We start from the raw sequence: 14,225 nt of genomic DNA, 5'->3' as shown, positions 1-14,225 counted from the left end.
GGGGCCCAGCCACCAAGGCACCTTAAACACCAATTACCATCAAGGGCACCTCAACCAATATCTGGCTGGTGTTCCCTGCAGCAGAGAGTGCCCCGGAAGATTTCGTGTTGTTTTCCCATCCACTGTACGCCAGACCAGGGAGGCATCTGCTAACTGTGAGTACATGAACTGTTGCTCCCATCGGTCCACCGTGAGCGTTACGTGTTTCCCCTGTGGTTTGGTGGTGTTACAAGTGCTGGTCACATGACAAGGCTGAAGATTAGAAGGGAGGTTATAACTCACAAATACAGTCACTGGTAAGTTTACAAGACCTGTACAGATCAGAGAATTTTTTTTTTTTTGGGGAGTGCTTCTTTAATCACTTAACGACTGCCCATTGACTATAAACATCCTATAGGTGGATGTTTATCTCTGAATGGACGTTCTGGAACGTCCATTCGGAGATGGCAGCTGCACTCTAATCCTGCAGCTGCCCAACGGGGGGCCCGCTGTCAGTGACAGCAGGGAAACCCAGAGAGAAGGCAGGGACCATTCCTCAGTGTCCCTTCCTTATAGAGCGCTGTGTATACAGATCAAGAAGCGCTAAGCGCTTCCTGTCCCGGCCCGGTGGTCATGTGAGGAGAGTGCAGGAGCTGTCGAGTCTACCACAGTCCTCGATCAGCCCTGCACTGAGGCTGTACAGCACTGTATTCTGCTGTACAGCCTCTCTGAGGGGTGTATTTCCCCTGTAACTGGGGCTACTATGTCAGCCCCAGTTACAGGAGAAATCAATAGTGGGGGGAAAAAAAGTGAAGTTAAATGTTCCCCAGAGGTCTTGTATGACCTTATGTGGGACGCAAAGTGTAAAATAAAAAAAATAAAAAATAAAGTGTTTTAGAAAAAAAAAGGTTTCACATGTAAAAAAAAAATTAAAAATCCACAGTTAAGTAATAAAAAAAATGTTAAAAATAGAAAATATAAAATAAAATAGAAATTTTTGGTATTGCCGCATCCGTGATGGCAGGCTCTATAAATATATCACATGATCCACCCCGTCCGATAAACACCATTAAAAAAATAAATTAAAAGTGTGTCAAAGAAAGCCATTTTTGTCACCTTACATCACAAAGAGTGCAACACCAAGTGATCAAAAAGGCGAATGTCCCACAAAATGGTACCAATAAAACCATCACTTCATCTCGTAAAAAATGAGCCCCTACATAAGAAAATCACAAAAAAAAAAAAAAAAAAATATAGCTTTCAGAACATGGAGAAATTAAAACATCATTTTTTTGTTTCAAAAATTCTATTATTGTGTTAGTGAAATAAATAAAAAAAGTATGTATATTAGGTATCGCCGCATCCATACCAACCAGCTCTATAAATATATCACATGATCTAACCCCCTAGGTGAACACCGTAAAAAAAAAAAAACTTACATCACAAAAATTGCAACAGCAAGCGACCAAAAAGGCTTATGCCCCCCAAAATAGTACCAATCAAACTGTCACCTCATTCCTGCAAAAAATGAGACCCTAACTAAGACAATCGGTCAAAAAAAAATAATAACTTCGAACTATGGAGACACTAAAACATCATTTTATTGGTTTCAAAAATGCTATTATTGTGTAAAAATTTTATAAATGATCCAAAAATCATTTGTACCCAAAAATGGTACCAATAAAAACGTCAACTTTTCCTGCAAAAAACGAGCCCCTGCACAAGCCGAGACACAAAAACATATTTTTTTTTCAAAAATGCTTTATTATGTAAAACTGAAACAAACAAACAAAGAAAGTAGACATATTTGATATCCTTGCGTCCGTAACAACCTTCTCTATAAAAATACCACATGATCTACCCTGTCAGATCAATGTTGTAAAAAATAAAAACAGTGCCAAAACAGCCATTTTTTTGTTACCTTGCCTCACAAAATATGTAATATAGAGCAATTAAAAATCATATGTACCACAAAATAGTACCAATTAAACTGGCACCTTATCTCCTAGTTTCCAAAATGGGGTCACTTTTTCAGAGTTTGTACTGTAAGGGTGCATCAGGGAGGCTTCAAATGGGACATGGCATCTAAAAACCAGTTCAGCAAAATCTGCCTTCCAAAAACCATATGGCGCTCCTTTTCTTCTGCGCCCTGCCGTGTGCCCTTACCACAGTTTATGACCACATGTGGGGTGTTTCTGTAAACGGCAGAATCAGGGTAATAAATATTAAGTTTTGTTTGGCTATTAACCCTCGATGTGTTAAAGAAAAAATGGATTAAAATGGCAAATCTGCCCAAAAAGTTAAATTTTGAAATTTCATCTCCATCTTCCTTTAATTCTTGTGGAACACCTAAAGGGGTCATTTATGGGGGGTTTCCACTATTTTTTCAATCAGTTGCAATGCAGCCTTTATGGCTGTGTGGGTAAATGCTTTGCCTCTGATACATTGGAGGTTGTGGGTTCGAATCCCAGACACATCAGGAGACTTTAGGAGACAGTAAGATTAGATCACATTAGCGAGGGGGCCTGGTCAGCCGCCGCTGCTGCTGTGAAGGGGCCCTTAAGACAAGAATCGATATTTAACTCGAAAATAAACTGTCACACACGCTGCCGGGGCGCCGGGCCCCGAAGCAGCTGCTTCCCCGGTAGTTACTTCACTGCCTGGCTGCCTGTGTGTAATGTCTGTGTGTGTTAATTAAAAAAAACAAAAAAAACAGAATGTGGTCCGGACGGGCCCCCAGTGGCGTAGGGCCCCATAGCCACTGCTATGGTTGCTATGGCGATCCCTACGCCACTGCTTCTAACCCACCTAAAGTTGATATTTCAATTTCGGTCTGCGGTATTATTGTAACTCCTGGGAAGAATGCCCACTATCTTGGGGTTATGTTTCACTCAGATCTTTCCTTTGTTCCCATATTCAATCACGTGCACGCTCTTGTCGTCTACACCTCAAGAACATCTCCAGAATCCTCCCTTTTCTCACGGTGGAAAAAGCCAAAGCTCTTGTTGCTTTGATTCATTCTCGTCTTGACTACTGTAATTCATTACTTATTCGGCTTCCACTCACCAAACAACCCCCCCCCCATCAGTCTGTTCTAAATGCTGTAGCCAGGCTCACCTATCTGTCCACCCGCTACACCGATGCCTCTTGCCTGTGCCATTCACTTCACTGATCACCCTCACCCACAAAGCTCTCCACAGTGCTGCACCTCCGTAATATCCTCCCTTCTCGGTCTACCATCCTATTGCGCTCTCCGTTCTGCCAACGATCTAAGATTTACATCCTCTCACTCCTATCTTCAAGACTTTTCTCTAGCTGCAACAGCTCTCTGGAATGCACTTCCGCAACAATGTGCATTAAAAACCCATCTTTTCAGGGAGGTTCATCTGACTGTTCCCCGTTTACCCCCCCCCCCATTATTCTTCTGACAGTAATCCTCACACCTAATGCACTAGCTCATGCACCTCGGCCTGCACAACTCATAGGTGGCTGGACCGCTTTATAAAACAATCAACTTTATCTTTTATCTCACCCCCATTTCCTCATCGAGATTGCAAGCTCTTGCAAGCAGGGAACTCACTCCTAGTGTTTTAGTTGTTTATTGCCCTGTAATTTTGTGATTTCTTTGCACTGCGGAATATGGTGGCACAATACAACGATTATTATTGTTATGAACATCTGCATTGAGTCTCCAAATTTGCATGCTCTCCTTACAGTCATCTGGGTGTTTTCTGGTTTCTTTCCAAACTACAGAAATATACTGATAAACAGTACCGGGTTTGCATCTGCAAGCACAGATTGTCATTGTCTGACGCCTTAGACTCTGACCATCAAGTAGGCCACACTTGCTTGGCTTCTCAAATCATCTAGTGTCCTCTGCAGCCTTTCCAGGTCCATCCTTGGGTGTCCTCCTCTCATTCCCACAGCACTACCTGTGTGCCTAATTGACACACTAAGGCTACTTTCACACTAGCGTTAATATTTTCCGCTATTGAGATCCGTCATAGGGTCTCAATACCGGGGGGAAAAAAATCTGTTTTTTCCCCATTCATTGTCAATTTGGACAAAACTGAACAGAACAGAGTGCTCCAAAATGCATTCCATTCCATTCTCATACCGGAGAGCAAACCGCAGCATGCTTTGGTTTGCTTTACGTCCTGGGATGCAGAGCAAGACGGATCCGTCATGACCCACAATGCAAGTCGATGGGGACAGATCCGTTTTCTCTGACACAATCTGACACAATGGAAAATGGATCCGTCCCCCATTGACTTTTAATGGAGTTCATGATGGATCTGTCTTGGCAATGTTAAAGATAATACAACCGGATCCGTTCATAACGGATGCAGATGGTTGTATTATGAGTAACGGAAGCATTTTTTGCTAAACCCTGCCAAATCCAGTAAAAACGCTGGTGTGAAAGTAGCCTTATAGACACAATTTACATGTGAAGGCACATTGATCAGTATATGTACATTTTCCCTTCAATAGGGAGTCTTCTCGCTAGGATACCTATTGTCCTACTGTGGATATAGACATAAAGTTTAGGCTATTGCAGGACTGTAGAGAACTTAAAGGGGTATTCCAACCACACACACATCAGTGGTGGTCCAACCACTGGAATAACACAGGTGACCCAGTCTAGCCGCCCTAGCGACAATCAATAAGCCTGCACTCTGCCACTCCATTCAAACTCCACTTGGCTGTTTCCATAATTGTATTACCATAAATTCTGAGACCCGGGAATACATAGGCTTAACAGAACTTAGTTGCATAAAATGTTTACTAAACTATGATAAAAGATATATACAAAAGATAACATACAGAGTAAAGTAAGTAACAGTCAACAAAGCCATGAACAAATAAATCAACTCCCTATCAAACAGTTCCCAACATGTATAGTTACTTCAGATGTCAGGAACAGTACCACTAACCAACTTCATTACAAGGATTTAAAGTGAAAGAACCAACTGAAATAATCCTTGCTACACAATCACTCCACAGTTTCAATGAAACGATATTGGGAGGGGAGGGTCCCAGCCATCAGATCCCCACCAATCTAACAATTATTACCTATCCAGGTTGAACGCCCTTTTAAAGGGGTTGTCTGGGTTCAGAGCTGAACTTGGACATATCCCCATTTTCACCCCCCTGACTTGAGCATCAGAGTAGTTCATGCTCCGATACTCTCCTTTGCCCTGTGCTAAATCGCTCAGAGCAAAGGCCTTTTTTGGAGATCCGGTGACGTACCAGGCTCTCCATGGGGCTGCCAGGAAGCTCGGTGGCGTCACCGGCACTGATGGACGGGCTTTAGCACTGCCCTAGCCAGTAAAACGGCTAGGGCAGCGCTAAAGCACACCCATCACAGCCGGTGACGTCACCAAACACACTGCCGGGCGTAAGCTTCCGCCCGGCAGTGTGTGATTGTAAACAAAAGAGCCCTTGCCCTGCGCGATCTATCACAGGGCAAAGGAGAGTATCGGAGCATGAACTGCTCCGATGCTCAAGTCAGGGGGGCTGCCAGGGTGAAAATATGGGTATGTCCGGGTTCAGCTCTGAACCCGGACAACCCCTTTAATGAATGGAATATAGTTTGTGGGCTACCTTGGCAGACAAGAATTGAGTGTCTTCTCTGTACAGCGCTGCAGCATATGTTGCTGCTATGTAAATAATGCAATCAGTGAAGTTCGTATGTGATATTCAGAACTTTCTATTGATTTAGTTAAGCAGTTGACCCTTCTTAGAGACACGGTCTGTAACTGGAATACATAGTAAAAGCAATCGTGATCATATCTGTGTGAATGCGTTTAATAGAAACTCAATCCACCATATAGCAGACTCAGCTTTCTAAGGTCACCTCGAAAGAGAAGTCAATAGAGCTTTCTTATTGCAGATGTAATAAATCCTAGTACAGGGACAGAGCAATTTTATGTACAAATCCTGTGCCTTACTCTCGCTCATTTCAAGCAAGCAAGATTTAAAGATGTCAGATCAAAGGCGGCCAAGTGAGCTCAAAATCGGCTGGAAATAAATAACACAACGTGAAATGCGATGCTTGTACCAGCTTCATAGGGCACCTAACTCAGGATCGGTGGGGTAACTATAATAGTGGCGGGACACGTGACTGCTGTGGGATCCTTGCTGGAAACTTCTTCCCCAGTGCGCCATTACAATGTCTTATATACCTCCGGCTGTCACTTGGGGGAGCTCAGTGCATGCAGATTTAGAAATCCAACTGCAGTTAGCTCCCCCTAGTGATAGCAACATACAACCGGAAGTATATCATTAAAGGCTATGGACACCTGTGGGGGTAATTTTTTTTATTATTGTACTCATTTTGAGCTAAAAATCATTTTTAAATTGGTCTTTATTAAAAATGTTGAACCACTTTCTCTGTACAGCCTTGGGATTCTCTAGTAGTATGCTCTGTGTTTTTTTACTTTGTCCCATCAGGCAGCTCAGCTTATCTCTGATCTCTGACCTCCTAAACACTCATTATAGCTGAATTTTTATCTTACTGATAAGAATGTGTTTTTGAACTATTAGTAATTTAGAGATAAGGGTTATTAGATGACCAGATGACCAGCACAAGATGAAAGTACGAGAAAATGAAGCATTACATGCTGGCCATTCAAATGAGCAACCATGTAGTGCAAGGACGGCCAGAGCGGCTCTCTATTCCAGCTCATAGAGGGAGGTACTGATCTTAGGACCCCCCGTCCATGATGTCCATATATCTTAATAGAGCATATGGATAGAGGTTGTGTCCGATTAAAGGAATTACACATAAATATGTGTGCGCTGCTTTAAAGACGTACTCGGTAATGAAACAAGATGGTAACGTTTTATTTTCCCCAAGACAAACAGGAAAGGAAATCATTTGCAAGTTAAATCTACTTCTCCTCAGAAGACGCTGTTCAGGAGTCTGGTGATAAAGTGCGGGTTATGCCGCTCTGCCAAATAAAATTATTCAGTGTGATAAATAATGTAAGGATAATCAGAGGTAAAGACTTTAAAGTGTGTGACAAGTGTAACGGGGGTGACTGACTACAGAGACTGTGCACTCTTTGTTAGTATTTTGCTTTGGCGCTTATAGGGAGCCTGTCAGCAGGAACATCCCTGTGCAACCAAGCACACTGCCAGATCGGTTTTGCTCACCTGAGTAAGACGCCTCTTGTCTTTTGTCAATCTCTGGTTCCCTTTGCTGAGAAATCCTAATTTTATTCCATAAACAAATGAGGCATCGTAGGTGCGCCAAAGCTCCACTCCTTCCTCTGCCCAGCAGTCCCATCCCCTCCCATCTCAGACAATGGGGGCATATCACTAGGATATACCCCCATTGTCTGATAGGTGCGGGTCCCACCTCTGGGACCTACACCAAAAACGGAGCCCTAAAAGTGGTGGAGGGCCCACTGTGCATGCGCAGCTGCCCTCTATTCATTTCTATGAGGTCAACGAAAATAGCTGAGCGCTGGCTCGGCTATTTCTGTTATGCCTATAGAAGTGAATTGGAGCGGTGGCCGTACATGCGCAGTGCGCTCCCATTCACTTCTATGGGTAGAGCGCTTGGCGGTGGGACCCGCACCTACCAGTCATTGGGGATATATTCTAGCAATATGCCCCCATTGTCTCAGATGAGAATACACCTTTAATTATCCTCTGCCCTATGGAAGGAGGCGGATCACCTCCGAAACGTGTCTGCCTCTGTTTGTCCATTTTTATTGCTCGCCATTTCTTTTTCTTTTTTTCTTTTTCACCTATTCTGTGGATAGGGCATAACTTTTATACTTGGCACGACCCTTTTAACCCGGTAATGACCGCCCACTGTCTTTTGTCCTTCACTTATTAGATATCCACACAACCAAAATAACCTGAACAAGGGGTTGTCCACTTTTTACTATTGATGACCTATCCTCACGATAGGTCATCAATATCACATCAGCGGGGGTCCGACTCCCGGCACCCCCGCCAATAAGCTGTTTGAAGAGAAGGCAGCACTCGCATGAGTGCTCGGTTTACCTGCTCGCCGCACAAATTTCAGTGGTGAGCAGTGTAATTACAAGTATGGCGTCCCCATTCACTTGTATTGGACCACTCCGTCCTATTCACTTGAACAGACATAGAAGTCCCATAGAAGTGAAAGGGGACGACATACTTGTAATTACACCGCTCACCACCGAGCAGATAAACAGAGCGGAGAAGGCAGAGCTCGTACAAACGCCGCCTCCTCTTCAGACAGCTGATTGGCGGGGGTGGCGGCTGTCGAACCCCTGCTGATCTGATATTTATGACCTAACCTGAAGATGGCATAAAACAAAAGGTGACGGCAGCATCTCCAGTGTATTCCTTATACTGGACAAGCCTCACAGAATGCGTGCAATAAAAACCAGACAGCTACGTTTCGGCTACATCAGGCTTGATAAAGGCTAAGATGTAGCCGAAACGTTTTTTGTTGCACGCATTCTGTGAGGCTTGTCCAGTAAAAGGAATACACTGGAGATGCTGCCGTCACCTTTTGTTTTATGCTGTTCGGTGGACCGCTGAGGATCTGTGGTCGTGGTTCGGCTGATGCATTCTGGTGGGGTCGTGGAGGTCTGAGTGTGCTGTTCTACATTTCTGGTTGTACTAACCTGAGGATAGGTCATCCATAATAAAAAGCAGACAACCCCTTTAACAGGTCATTCGGTGTGAAATATGTACAGCATAAACAATAAAGTTAAAAAAACGATGTAAAAATGTGCTTTTTCTAAATTTTGCAAAATGCAAATGATGCAAAAAAATGTATATAAATTACAAAGTAATATATATATATATATATATATATATATATGTAATCTCAAATAGCACCATGGAGAGGCAAAAACTAAAAAAAATTAATTAAAACATCTGGTCATTTAGGGGTTAAGTTTTATCTTTTAGAGATAGTCATGCAACAATTACAAGTATTCTGACACGGTTGGTATTGTGATCATTGCAAGTCAGCCTTTGACTTTTTCAATTATAGAGAAACTTTGATGTCATGCACAGTGTACAGTAGGGTGCAGACATCCGAAACTCTCTGTGAGGTCCTAGTCTTAGGGCACATTGACACACAGCAGATTTGTTGCAGAAATTCTACAATACATCTGCCATGTATGAAGAACACACATAAGATCTGCACAAATTACCGCACGGATTTCTGTGCGTTTCAGCACCATGTCGGCGCCAAAATCCGCGAATTTCTAACAACTGTTTTTGGTGCAGATTTGATGCAGCTTTGCGGCAGATCTCGCCGCTCATTGGAAAAGGGTGAAATCTGCAGCTAAAACCTCAAACATAATTGACGTGTTGTGGATTTGAAAATTCGCGCGGCAGGTCAATTTCCGCACAGAAAAAAATCCGCAAAGCGTACATGAGATTTATGTAATCTCATACACTTTGCTGGTTCTGTATTACGCTGCCGTTTTTCTGCACGGTAATCAGCACTGTAAAAACCGCATGTATTCCGCAACGTATGCAGGTGAAGCCGTAAGTGGGATAAACCCGCAGCAGAATTGCACGCTGAAAATCCGTAGCCTTTTACCGTACAGGCAAAGTGGACGAGACTGAAACAAACCTCATCCAGATGCTGTGCATCACGTCAATTTGGAATAAATCTGCATCACGTCAATTTGGAATTATTCTGGACTTTCAGTGTGGACCACGAATCCTAAGGTGATCCGATTTTGGCTTTGGCTTAAAAATCTAGATTCAAATTAAAGGTCAATGCTTCACTGTGTGTAAAGTTAAAAAAAACTTCATGTGCAGACTTTATCCTTGGCTGGAAACATTTGAAATGGTTCAAACCAAACTTATGGACGACCACATGGCGTGGTTGAGTCATGGTCATGATGGCGGTGTGCTGCGTTCGAGTACCACGTGGCCATTAGAGCCACAGTGTGCTCTAATTAAGTTAATGAAGACCGCACTTTTCAGTGAGTCTGTATTAATTGCTGCGTGGCCATTAACAATGCAGCCGGCTAAACAGTGAGGTTTAATTAGGGCTTGGGCTGCACGCTTCTTGATCGCAGCACGGTGCTACACGCCTGCCTCATGTAGTCGTGCATTTTATTTTTTGCATACAGTTTTAATGCATAAGCTTTTCATTACTTCTGGAACTAAATGATCTTGATGTATCCTGGCCAACTGTATGCCACAATGTCCGCCTTTTGGTATACATTGTGCCCATTCAAATCTGTGGTCATGTCTGCAAATACATTGGGAGATTTTCCCAGTGTGATCTGTGTATCCACAGTAGAATGGAAGCGCAGTGTGAATTTAGCCTATTATATAACCAGCCCTTCCTCACTTGTTTTCTCCCAGAGAAGACACCATCTGGACACATCATGGCTGCCACACCCAGACGTCTGCTAATTCAAATTGAGTTCAACCCAGACCCGCATTGGGTTACGAGGGTTGAAACCGTAATACATACCCTAAAATGCATCGCGGCCACGTGAAATCATCCTAATGAAACAAAGTATGGGCTAAGGCTACTTTCACACTAGCGTTAATATTTTCTGGTATTGAGATCCGTCATAGGGTCTCAATACCGGGGGAAAAAAAACGCTTCCGCTTTGTCCTCATTCATTGTCAATGGGGACAAAACGTAACTGAACAGAACGGAGCGCTCCAAAATGCATTCCGTTCCGTTTATTCGCGTTCCCAGGCCGGGGAGAGCAAACCGCAGCATGTTGTACTTTGCTTTCCGTCCCGGGATGTGGAGCAAAACGGATCCATCATGACCCACAATGCAAGTCAATGTCAAGTTTTCTCTGACACAATAGAAAACGTCTCGGGTATTTTAAAGATAATACAACCAGATCATAACGGATGCAGACGGTTGTATTATCAGTAACGGATCCAGCAAAAACGCTAGTGAGAAGATAGCCTTAGACCTTGTTGGAGGGGTATGTTTTTCTTCATTGGGTGATGCAGGAGAAATGTTGAGTAGTCTATGTGCTTTTATCCCTCGCATGTAACCATCATATTTGATGCTGTAGGCTTTAATATGTATTCTGGTACATTGAGTATGACACTCTCATTAGGCCGCCAATGCGGTCATATGTCTCTGGACTGGATGGTGGAAGGGACGACAGCTGCGCTCTCCCGGAGAACGGCGTCGTCTTTTCACAGTCACTTTGTGTAATGGTATAAACGTAACAGATGGCACTTGGTAAACCAGAGGAGACCTTGTGCTCACGCTGTAATCTGTTTGATTTGTTTCCATCTATCTAACCATTGTCAGCCTCATGAGGCCATTATTACTTCCTTAGTTCTGTGCCAAGTGGCATATACTGTGCGGACGAACAATCTTGGAGGGGGGAGGAGTAATTTGACTGATGGGATAAGCAGAAAACAGGCATTGTCTTCACAATTTGTTAAGTACCCGCTGATGCTAAGCGCAAGATTAAATATTTATTCCATTTACATAAATCACAGAAAATACTTGGGCGCAGACAGCCATGCAGCCGACACTTTAACAGCTTGAAGTAAAGGAAATCGGAAAATGTAACATAAAATAATGTAAAATATAGAACTACACTATGCTGCTGCTGCTGCTTCTTTTTTGTCGATTGCGTCTATTATTTTTTTAACTTCTTTATAAGGACTGGAAAATACAAATGTGATCGCACTCTGCATCCAGCATTCTGCCCTGCCTCCATGCTGGATGAGGCATTGGTGTACATTTTGGCCAAAGCGTAATAAGCCACTCACCACGTCAAGGTCGCCTCTAATGAGTGGTCCCTAACACTAGGACCTACCTGTTTGTGGGCCATGACAGCCACACAAAGTCCAGGGAATGCAGGTCAGCATGCAAGCCAAGCACACTCTGCTTTTAACCCCGTCCGGTGCCATTACAGCTTTCGTCGGATCCAGGGATGCGAGTACCAACATGCATGCTGAGCCCACTATATACTTCTCCTGGAGCCAAATGGCTACTGTGTGGCTGTCATGGCCCATAAACTGATGGCCAAGAGACTAAAGAAAACCCTGCTTCTGGCCCTTACGTTAAATTATAACTTTCATTTGATTGCACCAAAAGAAAAAAAAGAATTTTAGAAACCTGCTGTTTCTCTAGATGACCTTATGTTGATAGTAGTGTTAATAGAGTCTCAAGGTTCTATAAAAGCAGGTACCCTACTTTTATAAACCTTTGAGACTCTATTAACACTCGGTAGGCTCCTGCAAAGTGGGTGGTCTACCCCGGGCACGTTTGGCTCCCAACCTCCCACTGCTGCCAACCTACTGGCTCAGCCGCTGCCTCACCCGCAAGCTGCCACCCTCTTCTCCTGATGATGATAATGAAGCCCCTTCTTCACCCGGTGATCGGCTGCATCATCATCATCATCATACGCTACTGTCTGTACGTCACTGATGTCCCCCTCAACGGTCTCAGGGCCAGGAACCTGACCGCTCGCAACACCTGCTCCCACGCGACTCTCCTCATCACTACTTGCCCGCCTACCAGAGGAAGCGGCGGATATCTCCTCCACATCTTGGCTGGGCAGTAGCTGTTGACTGTTGTCTAGTACCTCGTCCTCGCTGAAAAGTGGAGCCGAGCCTACGGCATATAATACTTCTCGCGCTGAGGCAACTGACAATGACAGAGGAAGGTTCAGGACAGGTGGGGGCACAGGGCCTGCTCCCGGGACATGTCAACTAAGCATCGTGTCAGAGGAACCCACTGACTCTTGGCTGGAGGGGTCTGATGTCACTTGCGACGAAGTCAAAGACCGAGTCAACCATTCAAACATTGCTGGGTTGCTGGTCAAGACATGACCGCTCGCTTGATGACACCGGTAGCTCAGGCCTCTCTCTGCGACTCCTGCTGCCACTCCCACTTCTTCTGCTGCCTGCGATAGAAACATTTTGGCCACTGCCCGTTCCCTTTGAAGGGCCAGTGACCTGTCTGTCCGACATACTGTATAATAAAAGAATTAAATTAAAATAATACCCCCCAAAAAAGGCTACAATGTTACTTCACAGCTGAACGGCAATTAAGACATATACAGTTGCAAGAAAAAGTATGTGAACCCTTTGGAATGATATGGATTTCTGCACAAATTGGTCCTAAAATGTGATCTGATCTTCATCTAAGTCACAACAATAGACAATCACAGTCTGCTTAAACTAATAACACACAAAGAATTAAATGTTACCATGTTTTTATTGAACACACCATGTAAACATTCACAGTGCAGGTGGAAAAAGTATGTGAACCCTTGGATTTAATAACTGGTTGAACCTCCTTTGGCAGCAGTAACTTCAACCAAACGTTTCCTGTAGTTGCAGATCAGACGTGCACAACGGTCAGGAGTAATTCTTGACCATTCCTCTTTACAGAACTGTTTCAGTTCAGCAATATTCTTGGGATGTCTGGTGTGAATCGCTTTCTTGAGGTCATTCCACAGCATCTCAATCGGGTTGAGGTCAGGACTCTGACTGGGCCACTCCAGAAGGCGTATTTTCTTCTGTTTAAGCCATTCTGTTGTTGATTTACTTCTATGCTTTGGGTTGTTGTCCTGTTGCAACACCCATCTTCTGTTGAGCTTCAGCTGGTGGACAGATTGCCTTAAGTTCTCCTGCAAAATGTCTTGATAAACTTGGGAATTAATTTTTCCTTCGATGATAGCAATCCGTCCAGGCCCTGACGCAGCAAAGCAGCCCCAAACCATGATGCCCCCACCACCATACTTCACAGTTGGGATGAGGTTTTGATGTTGGTGTGCTGTGCCTCTTTTTCTCCACACATAGTGTTGTGTGTTTCTTCCAAACAACTCAACTTTGGTTTTATCTGTCCACAGAATATTTTGCCAGTACTGCTGTGGAACATCCAGGTGCTCTTGTGCAAACTGTAAACGTGCAGCAATGTTTTTTTTGGACAGCAGTGGCTTCCTCTGTGGTATCCTCCCATGAAAGCCATTCTTGTTTAGTGTTTTACATATTGTAGATTCGCTAACAGTGATGTTAGCATATGCCAGAGACTTTTGTAAGTCTTTAGCTGACACTCTAGGATTCTTCTTCACCTCATTGAGCAGTCTGCGCTGTGCTCTTGCGGTCATCTTTACAGGATGGCCACTCCTAGGGAGAGTAGCAGCAGCAGTGCTGAACTTCCTCCATTTATAGACAATTTGTCTTACCGTGGACTGATGAACAGAAAGGCTTTTGGAGATACTTTTATAACCCTTTCCAGCTTTATGCAAGTCAACAATTCTTAATCGTAG

Source organism: Bufo bufo, chromosome 11, assembly GCF_905171765.1.
Source record: "Bufo bufo chromosome 11, aBufBuf1.1, whole genome shotgun sequence".
Lineage (NCBI taxonomy): Eukaryota > Metazoa > Chordata > Amphibia > Anura > Bufonidae > Bufo > Bufo bufo.
The sequence above is the reverse complement of the archived record's forward strand: the minus strand, read 5'-3'. Positions refer to the sequence as shown.